At 47.9% G+C, this 14,505-nt stretch overlaps 43 non-coding genes across 43 annotated transcripts; all 43 read right to left on the bottom strand.

Annotated features, from left to right (window-relative positions):
- Nucleotides 1–127: 127 nt before the first annotated feature.
- On the bottom strand, nt 128–201 carry trnat-agu (transfer RNA threonine (anticodon AGU)). Its single transcript has one exon. It is a non-coding gene; the product is annotated as a tRNA-Thr (tRNA).
- Nucleotides 202–444: 243 nt separating this feature from the next.
- On the bottom strand, nt 445–518 carry trnat-agu (transfer RNA threonine (anticodon AGU)). Its single transcript has one exon. It is a non-coding gene; the product is annotated as a tRNA-Thr (tRNA).
- A 243-nt stretch (nt 519–761) lies between these two features.
- trnat-agu (transfer RNA threonine (anticodon AGU)) lies at nt 762–835 on the bottom strand. Its single transcript has one exon. It is a non-coding gene; the product is annotated as a tRNA-Thr (tRNA).
- A 243-nt stretch (nt 836–1,078) lies between these two features.
- trnat-agu (transfer RNA threonine (anticodon AGU)) lies at nt 1,079–1,152 on the bottom strand. The gene has a single exon. It is a non-coding gene; the product is annotated as a tRNA-Thr (tRNA).
- A 243-nt stretch (nt 1,153–1,395) lies between these two features.
- On the bottom strand, nt 1,396–1,469 carry trnat-agu (transfer RNA threonine (anticodon AGU)). Its single transcript has one exon. It is a non-coding gene; the product is annotated as a tRNA-Thr (tRNA).
- Nucleotides 1,470–1,712: 243 nt separating this feature from the next.
- On the bottom strand, nt 1,713–1,786 carry trnat-agu (transfer RNA threonine (anticodon AGU)). Its single transcript has one exon. It is a non-coding gene; the product is annotated as a tRNA-Thr (tRNA).
- A 243-nt stretch (nt 1,787–2,029) lies between these two features.
- Nucleotides 2,030–2,103, bottom strand: trnat-agu (transfer RNA threonine (anticodon AGU)). The gene has a single exon. It is a non-coding gene; the product is annotated as a tRNA-Thr (tRNA).
- Nucleotides 2,104–2,265: 162 nt separating this feature from the next.
- Nucleotides 2,266–2,339, bottom strand: trnat-agu (transfer RNA threonine (anticodon AGU)). The gene has a single exon. It is a non-coding gene; the product is annotated as a tRNA-Thr (tRNA).
- Nucleotides 2,340–2,581: 242 nt separating this feature from the next.
- Nucleotides 2,582–2,655, bottom strand: trnat-agu (transfer RNA threonine (anticodon AGU)). The gene has a single exon. It is a non-coding gene; the product is annotated as a tRNA-Thr (tRNA).
- Nucleotides 2,656–2,898: 243 nt separating this feature from the next.
- trnat-agu (transfer RNA threonine (anticodon AGU)) lies at nt 2,899–2,972 on the bottom strand. The gene has a single exon. It is a non-coding gene; the product is annotated as a tRNA-Thr (tRNA).
- Nucleotides 2,973–3,215: 243 nt separating this feature from the next.
- Nucleotides 3,216–3,289, bottom strand: trnat-agu (transfer RNA threonine (anticodon AGU)). The gene has a single exon. It is a non-coding gene; the product is annotated as a tRNA-Thr (tRNA).
- A 243-nt stretch (nt 3,290–3,532) lies between these two features.
- Nucleotides 3,533–3,606, bottom strand: trnat-agu (transfer RNA threonine (anticodon AGU)). Its single transcript has one exon. It is a non-coding gene; the product is annotated as a tRNA-Thr (tRNA).
- Nucleotides 3,607–3,849: 243 nt separating this feature from the next.
- On the bottom strand, nt 3,850–3,923 carry trnat-agu (transfer RNA threonine (anticodon AGU)). Its single transcript has one exon. It is a non-coding gene; the product is annotated as a tRNA-Thr (tRNA).
- A 243-nt stretch (nt 3,924–4,166) lies between these two features.
- Nucleotides 4,167–4,240, bottom strand: trnat-agu (transfer RNA threonine (anticodon AGU)). The gene has a single exon. It is a non-coding gene; the product is annotated as a tRNA-Thr (tRNA).
- A 243-nt stretch (nt 4,241–4,483) lies between these two features.
- On the bottom strand, nt 4,484–4,557 carry trnat-agu (transfer RNA threonine (anticodon AGU)). The gene has a single exon. It is a non-coding gene; the product is annotated as a tRNA-Thr (tRNA).
- A 243-nt stretch (nt 4,558–4,800) lies between these two features.
- Nucleotides 4,801–4,874, bottom strand: trnat-agu (transfer RNA threonine (anticodon AGU)). Its single transcript has one exon. It is a non-coding gene; the product is annotated as a tRNA-Thr (tRNA).
- Nucleotides 4,875–5,434: 560 nt separating this feature from the next.
- Nucleotides 5,435–5,508, bottom strand: trnat-agu (transfer RNA threonine (anticodon AGU)). Its single transcript has one exon. It is a non-coding gene; the product is annotated as a tRNA-Thr (tRNA).
- A 167-nt stretch (nt 5,509–5,675) lies between these two features.
- On the bottom strand, nt 5,676–5,749 carry trnat-agu (transfer RNA threonine (anticodon AGU)). Its single transcript has one exon. It is a non-coding gene; the product is annotated as a tRNA-Thr (tRNA).
- A 243-nt stretch (nt 5,750–5,992) lies between these two features.
- trnat-agu (transfer RNA threonine (anticodon AGU)) lies at nt 5,993–6,066 on the bottom strand. The gene has a single exon. It is a non-coding gene; the product is annotated as a tRNA-Thr (tRNA).
- A 243-nt stretch (nt 6,067–6,309) lies between these two features.
- On the bottom strand, nt 6,310–6,383 carry trnat-agu (transfer RNA threonine (anticodon AGU)). Its single transcript has one exon. It is a non-coding gene; the product is annotated as a tRNA-Thr (tRNA).
- Nucleotides 6,384–6,626: 243 nt separating this feature from the next.
- Nucleotides 6,627–6,700, bottom strand: trnat-agu (transfer RNA threonine (anticodon AGU)). The gene has a single exon. It is a non-coding gene; the product is annotated as a tRNA-Thr (tRNA).
- A 243-nt stretch (nt 6,701–6,943) lies between these two features.
- trnat-agu (transfer RNA threonine (anticodon AGU)) lies at nt 6,944–7,017 on the bottom strand. The gene has a single exon. It is a non-coding gene; the product is annotated as a tRNA-Thr (tRNA).
- A 167-nt stretch (nt 7,018–7,184) lies between these two features.
- On the bottom strand, nt 7,185–7,258 carry trnat-agu (transfer RNA threonine (anticodon AGU)). The gene has a single exon. It is a non-coding gene; the product is annotated as a tRNA-Thr (tRNA).
- Nucleotides 7,259–7,501: 243 nt separating this feature from the next.
- trnat-agu (transfer RNA threonine (anticodon AGU)) lies at nt 7,502–7,575 on the bottom strand. Its single transcript has one exon. It is a non-coding gene; the product is annotated as a tRNA-Thr (tRNA).
- Nucleotides 7,576–7,965: 390 nt separating this feature from the next.
- On the bottom strand, nt 7,966–8,055 carry trnar-ucu (transfer RNA arginine (anticodon UCU)). Its single transcript is given in 2 exon segments — nt 7,966–8,001; nt 8,019–8,055. It is a non-coding gene; the product is annotated as a tRNA-Arg (tRNA).
- Nucleotides 8,056–8,135: 80 nt separating this feature from the next.
- On the bottom strand, nt 8,136–8,209 carry trnat-agu (transfer RNA threonine (anticodon AGU)). The gene has a single exon. It is a non-coding gene; the product is annotated as a tRNA-Thr (tRNA).
- Nucleotides 8,210–8,452: 243 nt separating this feature from the next.
- trnat-agu (transfer RNA threonine (anticodon AGU)) lies at nt 8,453–8,526 on the bottom strand. The gene has a single exon. It is a non-coding gene; the product is annotated as a tRNA-Thr (tRNA).
- Nucleotides 8,527–9,643: 1,117 nt separating this feature from the next.
- trnat-agu (transfer RNA threonine (anticodon AGU)) lies at nt 9,644–9,717 on the bottom strand. The gene has a single exon. It is a non-coding gene; the product is annotated as a tRNA-Thr (tRNA).
- Nucleotides 9,718–9,960: 243 nt separating this feature from the next.
- On the bottom strand, nt 9,961–10,034 carry trnat-agu (transfer RNA threonine (anticodon AGU)). The gene has a single exon. It is a non-coding gene; the product is annotated as a tRNA-Thr (tRNA).
- Nucleotides 10,035–10,201: 167 nt separating this feature from the next.
- trnat-agu (transfer RNA threonine (anticodon AGU)) lies at nt 10,202–10,275 on the bottom strand. Its single transcript has one exon. It is a non-coding gene; the product is annotated as a tRNA-Thr (tRNA).
- A 243-nt stretch (nt 10,276–10,518) lies between these two features.
- On the bottom strand, nt 10,519–10,592 carry trnat-agu (transfer RNA threonine (anticodon AGU)). Its single transcript has one exon. It is a non-coding gene; the product is annotated as a tRNA-Thr (tRNA).
- Nucleotides 10,593–10,982: 390 nt separating this feature from the next.
- trnar-ucu (transfer RNA arginine (anticodon UCU)) lies at nt 10,983–11,072 on the bottom strand. The gene is given in 2 exon segments: nt 10,983–11,018; nt 11,036–11,072. It is a non-coding gene; the product is annotated as a tRNA-Arg (tRNA).
- Nucleotides 11,073–11,152: 80 nt separating this feature from the next.
- On the bottom strand, nt 11,153–11,226 carry trnat-agu (transfer RNA threonine (anticodon AGU)). Its single transcript has one exon. It is a non-coding gene; the product is annotated as a tRNA-Thr (tRNA).
- A 167-nt stretch (nt 11,227–11,393) lies between these two features.
- trnat-agu (transfer RNA threonine (anticodon AGU)) lies at nt 11,394–11,467 on the bottom strand. The gene has a single exon. It is a non-coding gene; the product is annotated as a tRNA-Thr (tRNA).
- Nucleotides 11,468–11,857: 390 nt separating this feature from the next.
- Nucleotides 11,858–11,947, bottom strand: trnar-ucu (transfer RNA arginine (anticodon UCU)). The gene is given in 2 exon segments: nt 11,858–11,893; nt 11,911–11,947. It is a non-coding gene; the product is annotated as a tRNA-Arg (tRNA).
- An 80-nt stretch (nt 11,948–12,027) lies between these two features.
- trnat-agu (transfer RNA threonine (anticodon AGU)) lies at nt 12,028–12,101 on the bottom strand. Its single transcript has one exon. It is a non-coding gene; the product is annotated as a tRNA-Thr (tRNA).
- Nucleotides 12,102–12,344: 243 nt separating this feature from the next.
- trnat-agu (transfer RNA threonine (anticodon AGU)) lies at nt 12,345–12,418 on the bottom strand. Its single transcript has one exon. It is a non-coding gene; the product is annotated as a tRNA-Thr (tRNA).
- Nucleotides 12,419–12,808: 390 nt separating this feature from the next.
- On the bottom strand, nt 12,809–12,898 carry trnar-ucu (transfer RNA arginine (anticodon UCU)). The gene is given in 2 exon segments: nt 12,809–12,844; nt 12,862–12,898. It is a non-coding gene; the product is annotated as a tRNA-Arg (tRNA).
- An 80-nt stretch (nt 12,899–12,978) lies between these two features.
- Nucleotides 12,979–13,052, bottom strand: trnat-agu (transfer RNA threonine (anticodon AGU)). Its single transcript has one exon. It is a non-coding gene; the product is annotated as a tRNA-Thr (tRNA).
- A 243-nt stretch (nt 13,053–13,295) lies between these two features.
- trnat-agu (transfer RNA threonine (anticodon AGU)) lies at nt 13,296–13,369 on the bottom strand. Its single transcript has one exon. It is a non-coding gene; the product is annotated as a tRNA-Thr (tRNA).
- A 390-nt stretch (nt 13,370–13,759) lies between these two features.
- Nucleotides 13,760–13,849, bottom strand: trnar-ucu (transfer RNA arginine (anticodon UCU)). The gene is given in 2 exon segments: nt 13,760–13,795; nt 13,813–13,849. It is a non-coding gene; the product is annotated as a tRNA-Arg (tRNA).
- An 80-nt stretch (nt 13,850–13,929) lies between these two features.
- On the bottom strand, nt 13,930–14,003 carry trnat-agu (transfer RNA threonine (anticodon AGU)). Its single transcript has one exon. It is a non-coding gene; the product is annotated as a tRNA-Thr (tRNA).
- A 243-nt stretch (nt 14,004–14,246) lies between these two features.
- Nucleotides 14,247–14,320, bottom strand: trnat-agu (transfer RNA threonine (anticodon AGU)). Its single transcript has one exon. It is a non-coding gene; the product is annotated as a tRNA-Thr (tRNA).
- Between the last annotated feature and the right edge of the window lie 185 nt (nt 14,321–14,505).

Below are 14,505 nucleotides of genomic sequence, written 5' to 3'. Positions count from 1 at the left end.
CACCTGCGTCTAGAAGTCCAATGCGCTATCCATTGCGCCACAGAGCCCAGTATGTGTTAAAGTTTTGACAGTTGCTCTTCAGCAGGAGGCTAAATGTCATGACCTAACAACTGCTTACATAAAGGAAAGGCACCGCTGGGATTTGAACCCAGGACTTCCTGTTTACTAGACAGGCGCTATGACCAGCTAAGCCACGGCGCCACGCCATGGCTTTTTACTGTGCATTGGTGTCATTAGTGAGGAGCGATGAATTTTGTTGTTTTCAAAGAAAAAATGACTCGGGTGGGACTCGAACCCACAACCTTTGAATGGCCACACACCTGCGTCTAGAAGTCCAATGCGCTATCCATTGCGCCACAAAGCCCAGTTTGTGTTAAAGTTTTGACAGTTGCTCTTCAGCATGAGGCTGAATGTCATGACCTAACAACTGCTTACATAAAGGAAAGGCACCGCTGGGATTTGAACCCAGGACTTCCTGTTTACTAGACAGGCGCTATGACCAGCTAAGCCACGGCGCCGCGCCATGGCTTTTTACTGTGCATTGGTGTCAATAGTGAGGAGCGATGAATTTTGTTGTTTTCAAAGAAAAAACGACTCTGGTGGTACTCGAACCCACAACCTTTGAATGGCCACACACCTGCGTCTAGAAGTCCAATGCGCTATCCATTGCGCCACAGAGCCCAGCATGTGTTAAAGTTTTGACAGTTGCTCTTCAGCAGGAGGCTAAATGTCATGACCTAACAACTGCTTACATAAAGGAAAGGCACCGCTGGGATTTGAACCCAGGACTTCCTGTTTACTAGACAGGCGCTATGACCAGCTAAGCCACGGCGCCGCGCCATGGCTTTTTACTGTGCATTGGTGTCATTAGTGAGGAGCGATGAATTTTGTTGTTTTCAAAGAAAAAATGACTCGGGTGGGACTCGAACCCACAACCTTTGAATGGCCACACACCTGCGTCTAGAAGTCCAAAGCGCTATCCATTGCGCCACAAAGCCCAGTTTGTGTTAAAGTTTTGACAGTTGCTCTTCAGCATGAGGCTGAATGTCATGACCTAACAACTGCCTACATAAAGGAAAGGCACCGCTGGGATTTGAACCCAGGACTTCCTGTTTACTAGACAGGCGCTATGACCAGCTAAGCCACGGCGCCGCGCCATGGCTTTTTACTGTGCATTGGTGTCATTAGTGAGGAGCGATGAATTTTGTTGTTTTCAAAGAAAAAACGACTCTGGTGGTACTCGAACCCACAACCTTTGAATGGCCACACACCTGCGTCTAGAAGTCCAATGCGCTATCCATTGCGCCACAGAGCCCAGTATGTGTTAAAGTTTTGACAGTTGCTCTTCAGCATGAGGCTGAATGTCATGACCTAACAACTGCTTACATAAAGGAAAGGCACCGCTGGGATTTGAACCCAGGACTTCCTGTTTACTAGACAGGCGCTATGACCAGCTAAGCCACGGCGCCGCGCCATGGCTTTTTACTGTGCATTGGTGTCATTAGTGAGGAGCGATGAATTTTGTTGTTTTCAAAGAAAAAATGACTCGGGTGGGACTCGAACCCACAACCTTTGAATGGCCACACACCTGCGTCTAGAAGTCCAATGCGCTATCCATTGCGCCACAAAGCCCAGTTTGTGTTAAAGTTTTGACAGTTGCTCTTCAGCATGAGGCTGAATGTCATGACCTAACAACTGCCTACATAAAGGAAAGGCACCGCTGGGATTTGAACCCAGGACTTCCTGTTTACTAGACAGGCGCTATGACCAGCTAAGCCACGGCGCCGCGCCATGGCTTTTTACTGTGCATTGGTGTCATTAGTGAGGAGCGATGAATTTTGTTGTTTTCAAAGAAAAAACGACTCTGGTGGTACTCGAACCCACAACCTTTGAATGGCCACACACCTGCGTCTAGAAGTCCAATGCGCTATCCATTGCGCCACAGAGCCCAGTATGTGTTAAAGTTTTGACAGTTGCTCTTCAGCATGAGGCTGAATGTCATGACCTAACAACTGCTTACATAAAGGAAAGGCACCGCTGGGATTTGAACCCAGGACTTCCTGTTTACTAGACAGGCGCTATGACCAGCTAAGCCACGGCGCCGCGGGACTCGAACCCACAACCTTTGAATGGCCACACACCTGCATCTAGAAGTCCAATGCGCTATCCATTGCGCCACGGAGCCCAGTATGTGTTAAAGTTTTGACAGTTGCTCTTCAGCAGGAGGCTAAATGTCATGACCTAACAACTGCTTACATAAAGGAAAGGCACCGCTGGGATTTGAACCCAGGACTTCCTGTTTACTAGACAGGCGCTATGACCAGCTAAGCCACGGCGCCACGCCATGGCTTTTTACTGTGCATTGGTGTCATTAGTGAGGAGCGATGAATTTTGTTGTTTTCAAAGAAAAAAGACTCGGGTGGGACTCGAACCCACAACCTTTGAATGGCCACACACCTGCGTCTAGAAGTCCAATGCGCTATCCATTGCGCCACAAAGCCCAGTTTGTGTTAAAGTTTTGACAGTTGCTCTTCAGCATGAGGCTGAATGTCATGACCTAACAACTGCTTACATAAAGGAAAGGCACCGCTGGGATTTGAACCCAGGACTTCCTGTTTACTAGACAGGCGCTATGACCAGCTAAGCCACGGCGCCGCGCCATGGCTTTTTACTGTGCATTGGTGTCAATAGTGAGGAGCGATGAATTTTGTTGTTTTCAAAGAAAAAACGACTCTGGTGGTACTCAAACCCACAACCTTTGAATGGCCACACACCTGCGTCTAGAAGTCCAATGCGCTATCCATTGCGCCACAGAGCCCAGTATGTGTTAAAGTTTTGACAGTTGCTCTTCAGCAGGAGGCTAAATGTCATGACCTAACAACTGCTTACATAAAGGAAAGGCACCGCTGGGATTTGAACCCAGGACTTCCTGTTTACTAGACAGGCGCTATGACCAGCTAAGCCACGGCGCCGCGCCATGGCTTTTTACTGTGCATTGGTGTCATTAGTGAGGAGCGATGAATTTTGTTGTTTTCAAAGAAAAAACGACTCTGGTGGTACTCGAACCCACAACCTTTGAATGGCCACACACCTGCGTCTAGAAGTCCAATGCGCTATCCATTGCGCCACAGAGCCCAGTATGTGTTAAAGTTTTGACAGTTGCTCTTCAGCATGAGGCTGAATGTCATGACCTAACAACTGCTTACATAATAGAAAGGCACCGCTGGGATTTGAACCCAGGACTTCCTGTTTACTAGACAGGCGCTATGACCAGCTAAGCCACGGCGCCACGCCATGGCTTTTTACTGTGGATTGGTGTCATTAGTGAGGAGCGATGAATTTTGTTGTTTTCAAAGAAAAAACGACTCTGGTGGTACTCGAACCCACAACATTTGAATGGCCACACACCTGCGTCTAGAAGTCCAATGCGCTATCCATTGCGCCACAGAGCCCAGTATGTGTTAAAGTTTTGACAGTTGCTCTTCAGCATGAGGCTGAATGTCATGACCTAACAACTGCTTACATAATAGAAAGGCACCGCTGGGATTTGAACCCAGGACTTCCTGTTTACTAGACAGGCGCTATGACCAGCTAAGCCACGGCGCCGCGCCATGGCTTTTTACTGTGCATTGGTGTCATTAGTGAGGAGCGATGAATTTTGTTGTTTTCAAAGAAAAAATGACTCGGGAGGGACTCGAACCCACAACCTTTGAATGGCCACACACCTGCGTCTAGAAGTCCAATGCGCTATCCATTGCGCCACAAAGCCCAGTTTGTGTTAAAGTTTTGACAGTTGCTCTTCAGCATGAGGCTGAATGTCATGACCTAACAACTGCTTACATAAAGGAAAGGCACCGCTGGGATTTGAACCCAGGACTTCCTGTTTACTAGACAGGCGCTATGACCAGCTAAGCCACGGCGCCGCCCCATGGCTTTTTACTGTGCATTGGTGTCATTAGTGAGGAGCGATGAATTTTGTTGTTTTCAAAGAAAAAATGACTCTGGTGGTACTCGAACCCACAACCTTTGAATGGCCACACACCTGCGTCTAGAAGTCCAATGCGCTATCCATTGCTCCACAGAGCCCAGTATGTGTTAAAGTTTTGACAGTTGCTCTTCAGCATGAGGCTGAATGTCATGACCTAACAACTGCTTACATAATAGAAAGGCACCGCTGGGATTTGAACCCAGGACTTCCTGTTTACTAGACAGGCGCTATGACCAGCTAAGCCACGGCGCCACGCCATGGCTTTTTACTGTGGATTGGTGTCATTAGTGAGGAGCGATGAATTTTGTTGTTTTCAAAGAAAAAACGACTCTGGTGGTACTCGAACCCACAACATTTGAATGGCCACACACCTGCGTCTAGAAGTCCAATGCGCTATCCATTGCGCCACAGAGCCCAGTATGTGTTAAAGTTTTGACAGTTGCTCTTCAGCATGAGGCTGAATGTCATGACCTAACAACTGCTTACATAATAGAAAGGCACCGCTGGGATTTGAACCCAGGACTTCCTGTTTACTAGACAGGCGCTATGACCAGCTAAGCCACGGCGCCGCGCCATGGCTTTTTACTGTGCATTGGTGTCATTAGTGAGGAGCGATGAATTTTGTTGTTTTCAAAGAAAAAATGACTCGGGTGGGACTCGAACCCACAACCTTTGAATGGCCACACACCTGCGTCTAGAAGTCCAATGCGCTATCCATTGCGCCACAAAGCCCAGTTTGTGTTAAAGTTTTGACAGTTGCTCTTCAGCATGAGGCTGAATGTCATGACCTAACAACTGCTTACATAAAGGAAAGGCACCGCTGGGATTTGAACCCAGGACTTCCTGTTTACTAGACAGGCGCTATGACCAGCTAAGCCACGGCGCCGCCCCATGGCTTTTTACTGTGCATTGGTGTCATTAGTGAGGAGCGATGAATTTTGTTGTTTTCAAAGAAAAAATGACTCTGGTGGTACTCGAACCCACAACCTTTGAATGGCCACACACCTGCGTCTAGAAGTCCAATGCGCTATCCATTGCTCCACAGAGCCCAGTATGTGTTAAAGTTTTGACAGTTGCTCTTCAGCATGAGGCTGAATGTCATGACCTAACAACTGCTTACATAATAGAAAGGCACCGCTGGAATTTGAACCCAGGACTTCCTGTTTACTAGACAGGCGCTATGACCAGCTAAGCCACGGCGCCACGCCATGGCTTTTTACTGTGGATTGGTGTCATTAGTGAGGAGCGATGAATTTTGTTGTTTTCAAAGCAAAAACGACTCTGGTGGGACTCGAACCCACAACCTTTGAATGGCCACACACCTGCGTCTAGAAGTAAAATGCGCTATCCATTGCGCCACAGAGCCCAGTATGTATTAAAGTTTTGACAGTTGCTCTTCAGCATGAGGCTGAATGTCATGACCTAACAACTGCTTACATAATAGAAAGGCACCGCTGGGATTTGAACCCAGGACTTCCTGTTTACTAGACAGGCGCTATGACCAGCTAAGCCACGGCGCCGCGCCATGGGACTCGAACCCACAACCTTTGAATGGCCACACACCTGCGTCTAGAAGTCCAATGCGCTATCCATTGCGCCACAGAGCCCAGTATGTGTTAAAGTTTTGACAGTTGCTCTTCAGCAGGAGGCTAAATGTCATGACCTAACAACTGCTTACATAAAGGAAAGGCACCGCTGGGATTTGAACCCAGGACTTCCTGTTTACTAGACAGGCGCTATGACCAGCTAAGCCACGGCGCCACGCCATGGCTTTTTACTGTGCATTGGTGTCATTAGTGAGGAGCGATGAATTTTGTTGTTTTCAAAGAAAAAATGACTCGGGTGGGACTCGAACCCACAACCTTTGAATGGCCACACACCTGCGTCTAGAAGTCCAATGCGCTATCCATTGCGCCACAAAGCCCAGTTTGTGTTAAAGTTTTGACAGTTGCTCTTCAGCATGAGGCTGAATGTCATGACCTAACAACTGCTTACATAAAGGAAAGGCACCGCTGGGATTTGAACCCAGGACTTCCTGTTTACTAGACAGGCGCTATGACCAGCTAAGCCACGGCGCCGCGCCATGGCTTTTTACTGTGCATTGGTGTCAATAGTGAGGAGCGATGAATTTTGTTGTTTTCAAAGAAAAAACGACTCTGGTGGTACTCGAACCCACAACCTTTGAATGGCCACACACCTGCGTCTAGAAGTCCAATGCGCTATCCATTGCGCCACAGAGCCCAGCATGTGTTAAAGTTTTGACAGTTGCTCTTCAGCAGGAGGCTAAATGTCATGACCTAACAACTGCTTACATAAAGGAAAGGCACCGCTGGGATTTGAACCCAGGACTTCCTGTTTACTAGACAGGCGCTATGACCAGCTAAGCCACGGCGCCGCGCCATGGCTTTTTACTGTGCATTGGTGTCATTAGTGAGGAGCGATGAATTTTGTTGTTTTCAAAGAAAAAATGACTCGGGTGGGACTCGAACCCACAACCTTTGAATGGCCACACACCTGCGTCTAGAAGTCCAAAGCGCTATCCATTGCGCCACAAAGCCCAGTTTGTGTTAAAGTTTTGACAGTTGCTCTTCAGCATGAGGCTGAATGTCATGACCTAACAACTGCCTACATAAAGGAAAGGCACCGCTGGGATTTGAACCCAGGACTTCCTGTTTACTAGACAGGCGCTATGACCAGCTAAGCCACGGCGCCGCGCCATGGCTTTTTACTGTGCATTGGTGTCATTAGTGAGGAGCGATGAATTTTGTTGTTTTCAAAGAAAAAACGACTCTGGTGGTACTCGAACCCACAACCTTTGAATGGCCACACACCTGCGTCTAGAAGTCCAATGCGCTATCCATTGCGCCACAGAGCCCAGTATGTGTTAAAGTTTTGACAGTTGCTCTTCAGCATGAGGCTGAATGTCATGACCTAACAACTGCTTACATAAAGGAAAGGCACCGCTGGGATTTGAACCCAGGACTTCCTGTTTACTAGACAGGCGCTATGACCAGCTAAGCCACGGCGCCGCGCCATGGGACTCGAACCCACAACCTTTGAATGGCCACACACCTGCATCTAGAAGTCCAATGCGCTATCCATTGCGCCACGGAGCCCAGTATGTGTTAAAGTTTTGACAGTTGCTCTTCAGCAGGAGGCTAAATGTCATGACCTAACAACTGCTTACATAAAGGAAAGGCACCGCTGGGATTTGAACCCAGGACTTCCTGTTTACTAGACAGGCGCTATGACCAGCTAAGCCACGGCGCCGCGCCATGGCTTTTTACTGTGCATTGGTGTCATTAGTGAGGAGTGATGAATTTTGTTGTTTTCAAAGAAAAAATGACTCGGGTGGGACTCGAACCCACAACCTTTGAATGGCCACACACCTGCATCTAGAAGTCCAATGCGCTATCCATTGCGCCACAGAGCCCAGTATGTGTTAAAGTTTTGACAGTTGCTCTTCAGCAGGAGGCTAAATGTCATGACCTAACAACTGCTTACATAAAGGAAAGGCACCGCTGGGATTTGAACCCAGGACTTCCTGTTTACTAGACAGGCGCTATGACCAGCTAAGCCACGGCGCCGCGCCATGGCTTTTTACTGTGCATTGGTGTCATTAGTGAGGAGCGATGAATTTTGTTGTTTTCAAAGAAAAAACGACTCTGGTGGTACTCGAACCCACAACCTTTGAATGGCCACACACCTGCGTCTAGAAGTCCAATGCGCTATCCATTGCTCCACAGAGCCCAGTATGTGTTAAAGTTTTGACAGTTGCTCTTCAGCATGAGGCTGAATGTCATGACCTAACAACTGCTTACATAATAGAAAGGCACCGCTGGAATTTGAACCCAGGACTTCCTGTTTACTAGACAGGCGCTATGACCAGCTAAGCCACGGCGCCACGCCATGGCTTTTTACTGTGGATTGGTGTAATTAGTGAGGAGCGATGAATTTTGTTGTTTTCAAAGAAAAAACGACTCTGGTGGGACTCGAACCCACAACCTTTGAATGGCCACACACCTGCGTCTAGAAGTCCAATGCGCTATCCATTGCGCCACAGAGCCAAGTATGTGTTAAAGTTTTGACAGTTGCTCTTCAGCATGAGGCTGAATGTCATGACCTAACAACTGCCTACATAAAGGAAAGGCACCGCTGGGATTTGAACCCAGGACTTCCTGTTTACTAGACAGGCGCTATGACCAGCTAAGCCACGGCGCCGCGCCATGGCTTTTTACTGTGCATTGGTGTCATTAGTGAGGAGCGATGAATTTTGTTGTTTTCAAAGAAAAAACGACTCTGGTGGTACTCGAACCCACAACCTTTGAATGGCCACACACCTGCGTCTAGAAGTCCAATGCGCTATCCATTGCGCCACAGAGCCCAGTATGTGTTAAAGTTTTGACAGTTGCTCTTCAGCATGAGGCTGAATGTCATGACCTAACAACTGCTTACATAATAGAAAGGCACCGCTGGGATTTGAACCCAGGACTTCCTGTTTACTAGACAGGCGCTATAACCAGCTAAGCCACGGCGCCGCGCCATGGGACTCGAACCCACAACCTTTGAATGGCCACACACCTGCGTCTAGAAGTCCAATGCGCTATCCATTGCGCCACGGAGCCCAGTATGTGTTAAAGTTTTGACAGTTGCTCTTCAGGAGGAGGCTAAATGTCATGACCTAACAACTGCTTACATAAAGGAAAGGCACCGCTGGGATTTGAACCCAGGACTTCCTGGTTACTAGACAGGCGCTATGACCAGCTAAGCCACGGCGCCGCGCCATGGCTTTTTACTGTGCATTGGTGTCATTAGTGAGGAGTGATGAATTTTGTTGTTTTCAAAGAAAAAATGACTCGGGTGGGACTCGAACCCACAACCTTTGAATGGCCACACACCTGCATCTAGAAGTCCAATGCGCTATCCATTGCGCCACAGAGCCCAGTATGTGTTAAAGTTTTGACAGTTGCTCTTCAGCAGGAGGCTAAATGTCATGACCTAACAACTGCTTACATAAAGGAAAGGCACGCCGGGATTTGAACCCAGGACTTCCTGTTTACTAGACAGGCGCTATGACCAGCTAAGCCACGGCGCCGCGCCATGGCTTTTTACTGTGCATTGGTGTCATTAGTGAGGAGCGATGAATTTTGTTGTTTTCAAAGAAAAAACCACTCTGGTGGTACTCGAACCCACAACCTTTGAATGGCCACACACCTGCGTCTAGAAGTCCAATGCACTATCCATTGCTCCACAGAGCCCAGTATGTGTTAAAGTTTTGACAGTTGCTCTTCAGCATGAGGCTGAATGTCATGACCTAACAACTGCTTACATAATAGAAAGGCACTGCTGGAATTTGAACCCAGGACTTCCTGTTTACTAGACAGGCGCTATGACCAGCTAAGCCACGGCGCCACGCCATGGCTTTTTACTGTGGATTGGTGTAATTAGTGAGGAGCGATGAATTTTGTTGTTTTCAAAGAAAAAACGACTCTGGTGGGACTCGAACACACAACCTTTGAATGGCCACACACCTGCGTCTAGAAGTCCAATGCGCTATCCATTGCGCCACAGAGCCCAGTATGTGTTAAAGTTTTGACAGTTGCTCTTCAGCATGAGGCTGAATGTCATGACCTAACAACTGCTTACATAATAGAAAGGCACCGCTGGGATTTGAACCCAGGACTTCCTGTTTACTAGACAGGCGCTATGACCAGCTAAGCCACGGCGCCACGCCATGGCTTTTTACTGTGGATTGGTGTCATTAGTGAGGAGTGATGAATTTTGTTGTTTTCAAAGAAAAAACGACTCTGGTGGTACTCGAACCCACAACCTTTGAATGGCCACACACCTGCGTCTAGAAGTCCAATGCGCTATCCATTGCTCCACAGAGCCCAGTATGTGTTAAAGTTTTGACAGTTGCTCTTCAGCATGAGGCTGAATGTCATGACCTAACAACTGCTTACATAATAGAAAGGCACCGCTGGGATTTGAACCCAGGACTTCCTGTTTACTAGACAGGCGCTATGACCAGCTAAGCCACGGCGCCGCGCCATGGGACTCGAACCCACAACCTTTGAATGGCCACACACCTGCGTCTAGAAGTCCAATGCGCTATCCATTGCGTCACAGAGCCCAGTATGTGTTAAAGTTTTGACAGTTGCTCTTCAGCAGGAGGCTAAATGTCATGACCTAACAACTGCTTACATAAAGGAAAGGCACCGCTGGGATTTGAACCCAGGACTTCCTGTTTACTAGACAGGCGCTATGACCAGCTAAGCCACGGCGCCGCGCCATGGCTTTTTACTGTGCATTGGTGTCATTAGTGAGGAGTGATGAATTTTGTTGTTTTCAAAGAAAAAATGACTCGGGTGGGACTCGAACCCACAACCTTTGAATGGCCACACACCTGCATCTAGAAGTCCAATGCGCTATCCATTGCGCCACAGAGCCCAGTATGTGTTAAAGATTTGACAGTTGCTCTTCAGCAGGAGGCTAAATGTCATGACCTAACAACTGCTTACATAAAGGAAAGGCACCGCTGGGATTTGAACCCAGGACTTCCTGTTTACTAGACAGGCGCTATGACCAGCTAAGCCACGGCGCCGCACCATGGCTTTTTACTGTGCATTGGTGTCATTAGTGAGGAGCGATGAATTTTGTTGTTTTCAAAGAAAAAACGACTCTGGTGGTACTCGAACCCACAACCTTTGAATGGCCACACACCTGCGTCTAGAAGTCCAATGCGCTATCCATTGCTCCACAGAGCCCAGTATGTGTTAAAGTTTTGACAGTTGCTCTTCAGCATGAGGCTGAATGTCATGACCTAACAACTGCTTACATAATAGAAAGGCACCGCTGGAATTTGAACCCAGGACTTCCTGTTTACTAGACAGGCGCTATGACCAGCTAAGCCACGGCTCCACGCCATGGCTTTTTACTGTGGATTGGTGTCATTAGTGAGGAGCGATGAATTTTGTTGTTTTCAAAGAAAAAACGACTCTGGTGGGACTCGAACCCACAACCTTTGAATGGCCACACACCTGCGTCTAGAAGTCCAATGCGCTATCCATTGCGCCACAGAGCCCAGTATGTGTTAAAGTTTTGACAGTTGCTCTTCAGCATGAGGCTGAATGTCATGACCTAACAACTGCTTACATAATAGAAAGGCACCGCTGGGATTTGAACCCAGGACTTCCTGTTTACTAGACAGGCGCTATGACCAGCTAAGCCACGGCGCCGCGCCATGGGACTCGAACCCACAACCTTTGAATGGCCACACACCTGCGTCTAGAAGTCCAATGCGCTATCCATTGCGCCACAGAGCCCAGTATGTGTTAAAGTTTTGACAGTTGCTCTTCAGCAGGAGGCTAAATGTCATGACCTAACAACTGCTTACATAAAGGAAAGGCACCGCTGGGATTTGAACCCAGGACTTCCTGTTTACTAGACAGGCGCTATGACCAGCTAAGCCACGGCGCCGCGCCATGGCTTTTTACTGTGCATTGGTGTCATTAGTGAGGAGCGATGAATTTTGTTGTTTTCAAAGAAAAAACGACTCTGGTGGTACTCGAACCCACAACCTTTGAATGGCCACACACCTGCGTCTAGAAGTCCAATGCGCTATCCATTGCTCCACAGAGCCCAGTATGTGTTAAAGTTTTGACAGTTGCTCTTCAGCATGAGGCTGAATGTCATGACCTAACAACTGCTTACATAATAGAAAGGCACCGCTGGAATTTGAACCCAGGACTTCCTGTTTACTAGACAGGCGCTATGACCAGCTAAGCCACGGCGCCACGCCATGGCTTTTTACTGTGGATTGGTGTCATTAGTGAGGAGCGATGAATTTTGTTGTTTTCAAAGCAAAAACGACTCTGGTGGGACTCGAACCCACAACCTTTGAATGGCCACACACCTGCGTCTAGAAGTCCAATGCGCTATCCATTGCGCCACAGAGCCCAGTATGTGTTAAAGTTTTGACAGTTGCTCTTCAGCAGGAGGCTAAATGTCATGACCTAACAACTGCTTACATAAAGGAAAGGCACCGCTGGGATTTGAACCCAGGACTTCCTGTTTACTAGACAGGCGCTATGACCAGCTAAGCCACGGCGCCGCGCCATGGCTTTTTACTGTGCATTGGTGTCATTAGTGAGGAGCGATGAATTTTGTTGTTTTCAAAGAAAAAATGACTCGGGTGGGACTCGAACCCACAACCTTTGAATGGCCACACACCTGCGTCTAGAAGTCCAATGCGCTATCCATTGCGCCACAAAGCCCAGTTTGTGTTAAAGTTTTGACAGTTGCTCTTCAGCATGAGGCTGAATGTCATGACCTAACAACTGCCTACATAAAGGAAAGGCACCGCTGGGATTTGAACCCAGGACTTCCTGTTTACTAGACAGGCGCTATGACCAGCTAAGCCACGGCGCCGCGCCATGGCTTTTTACTGTGCATTGGTGTCATTAGTGAGGAGCGATGAATTTTGTTGTTTTCAAAGAAAAAACGACTCTGGTGGTACTCGAACCCACAACCTTTGAATGGCCACACACCTGCGTCTAGAAGTCCAATGCGCTATCCATTGCTCCACAGAGCCCAGTATGTGTTAAAGTTTTGACAGTTGCTCTTCAGCATGAGGCTGAATGTCATGACCTAACAACTGCTTACATAATAGAAAGGCACCGCTGGAATTTGAACCCAGGACTTCCTGTTTACTAGACAGGCGCTATGACCAGCTAAGCCACGGCGCCACGCCATGGCTTTTTACTGTGGATTGGTGTCATTAGTGAGGAGCGATGAATTTTGTTGTTTTCAAAGCAAAAACGACTCTGGTGGGACTCGAACCCACAACCTTTGAATGGCCACACACCTGCGTCTAGAAGTCCAATGCGCTATCCATTGCGCCACAGAGCCCAGTATGTGTTAAAGTTTTGACAGTTGCTCTTCAGCATGAGGCTGAATGTCATGACCTAACAACTGCTTACATAATAGAAAGGCACCGCTGGGATTTGAACCCAGGACTTCCTGTTTACTAGACAGGCGCTATGACCAGCTAAGCCACGGCGCCACGCCATGGCTTTTTACTGTGGATTGGTGTCATTAGTGAGGAGCGATGAATTTTGTTGTTTTCAAAGAAAAAACGACTCTGGTGGTACTTGAACCCACAACCTTTGAATGGCCACACACCTGCGTCTAGAAGTCCAATGCGCTATCCATTGCTCCACAGAGCCCAGTATGTGTTAAAGTTTTGACAGTTGCTCTTCAGCATGAGGCTGAATGTCATGACCTAACAACTGCTTACATAATAGAAAGGCACCGCTGGGATTTGAACCCAGGACTTCCTGTTTACTAGACAGGCGCTATGACCAGCTAAGCCACGGCGCCACGCCATGGCTTTTTACTGTGGATTGGTGTCATTAGTGAGGAGCGATGAATTTTGTTGTTTTCAAAGAAAAAACGACTCTGGTGGTACTTGAACCCACAACCTTTGAATGGCCACACACCTGCGTCTAGAAGTCCAATGCGCTATCCATTGCTCCACAGAGCCCAGTATGTGTTAAAGTTTTGACAGTTGCTCTTCAGCATGAGGCTGAATGTCATGACCTAACAACTGCTTACATAATAGAAAGGCACCGCTGGAATTTGAACCCAGGACTTCCTGTTTACTAGACAGGCGCTATGACCAGCTAATCCACGGCGCCACGCCATGGCTTTTTACTGTGGATTGGTGTCATTAGTGAGGAGCGATGAATTTTGTTGTTTTCAAAGCAAAAACGACTCTGGTGGGACTCGAACCCACAACCTTTGAATGGCCAAACACCTGCGTCTAGAAGTCCAATGCGCTATCCATTGCGCCACAGAGCCCAGTATGTGTTAAAGTTTTGACAGTTGCTCTTCAGCAGGAGGCTAAATGTCATGACCTAACAACTGCTTACATAAAGGAAAGGCACCGCTGGGATTTGAACCCAGGACTTCCTGTTTACTAGACAGGCGCTATGACCAGCTAAGCCACGGCGCCGCGCCATGGCTTTTTACTGTGCATTGGTGTCATTAGTGAGGAGCGATGAATTTTGTTGTTTTCAAAGAAAAAATGACTCGGGTGGGACTCGAACCCACAACCTTTGAATGGCCACACACCTGCGTCTAGAAGTCCAATGCGCTATCCATTGCGCCACAAAGCCCAGTTTGTGTTAAAGTTTTGACAGTTGCTCTTCAGCATGAGGCTGAATGTCATGACCTAACAACTGCCTACATAAAGGAAAGGCACCGCTGGGATTTGAACCCAGGACTTCCTGTTTACTAGACAGGCGCTATGACCAGCTAAGCCACGGCGCCGCGCCATGGCTTTTTACTGTGCATTGGTGTCATTAGTGAGGAGCGATGAATTTTGTTGTTTTCAAAGAAAAAACGACTCTGGTGGTACTCGAACCCACAACCTTTGAATGGCCACACACCTGCGTCTAGAAGTCCAATGCGCTATCCATTGCGCCACAGAGCCCAGTATGTGTTAAAGTTTTGAC

This window comes from Brachyhypopomus gauderio, chromosome 7, assembly GCF_052324685.1.
Source record: "Brachyhypopomus gauderio isolate BG-103 chromosome 7, BGAUD_0.2, whole genome shotgun sequence".
Taxonomy (NCBI): domain Eukaryota; kingdom Metazoa; phylum Chordata; class Actinopteri; order Gymnotiformes; family Hypopomidae; genus Brachyhypopomus; species Brachyhypopomus gauderio.
The sequence above is the reverse complement of the archived record's forward strand: the minus strand, read 5'-3'. Positions and strand labels throughout refer to the sequence as shown.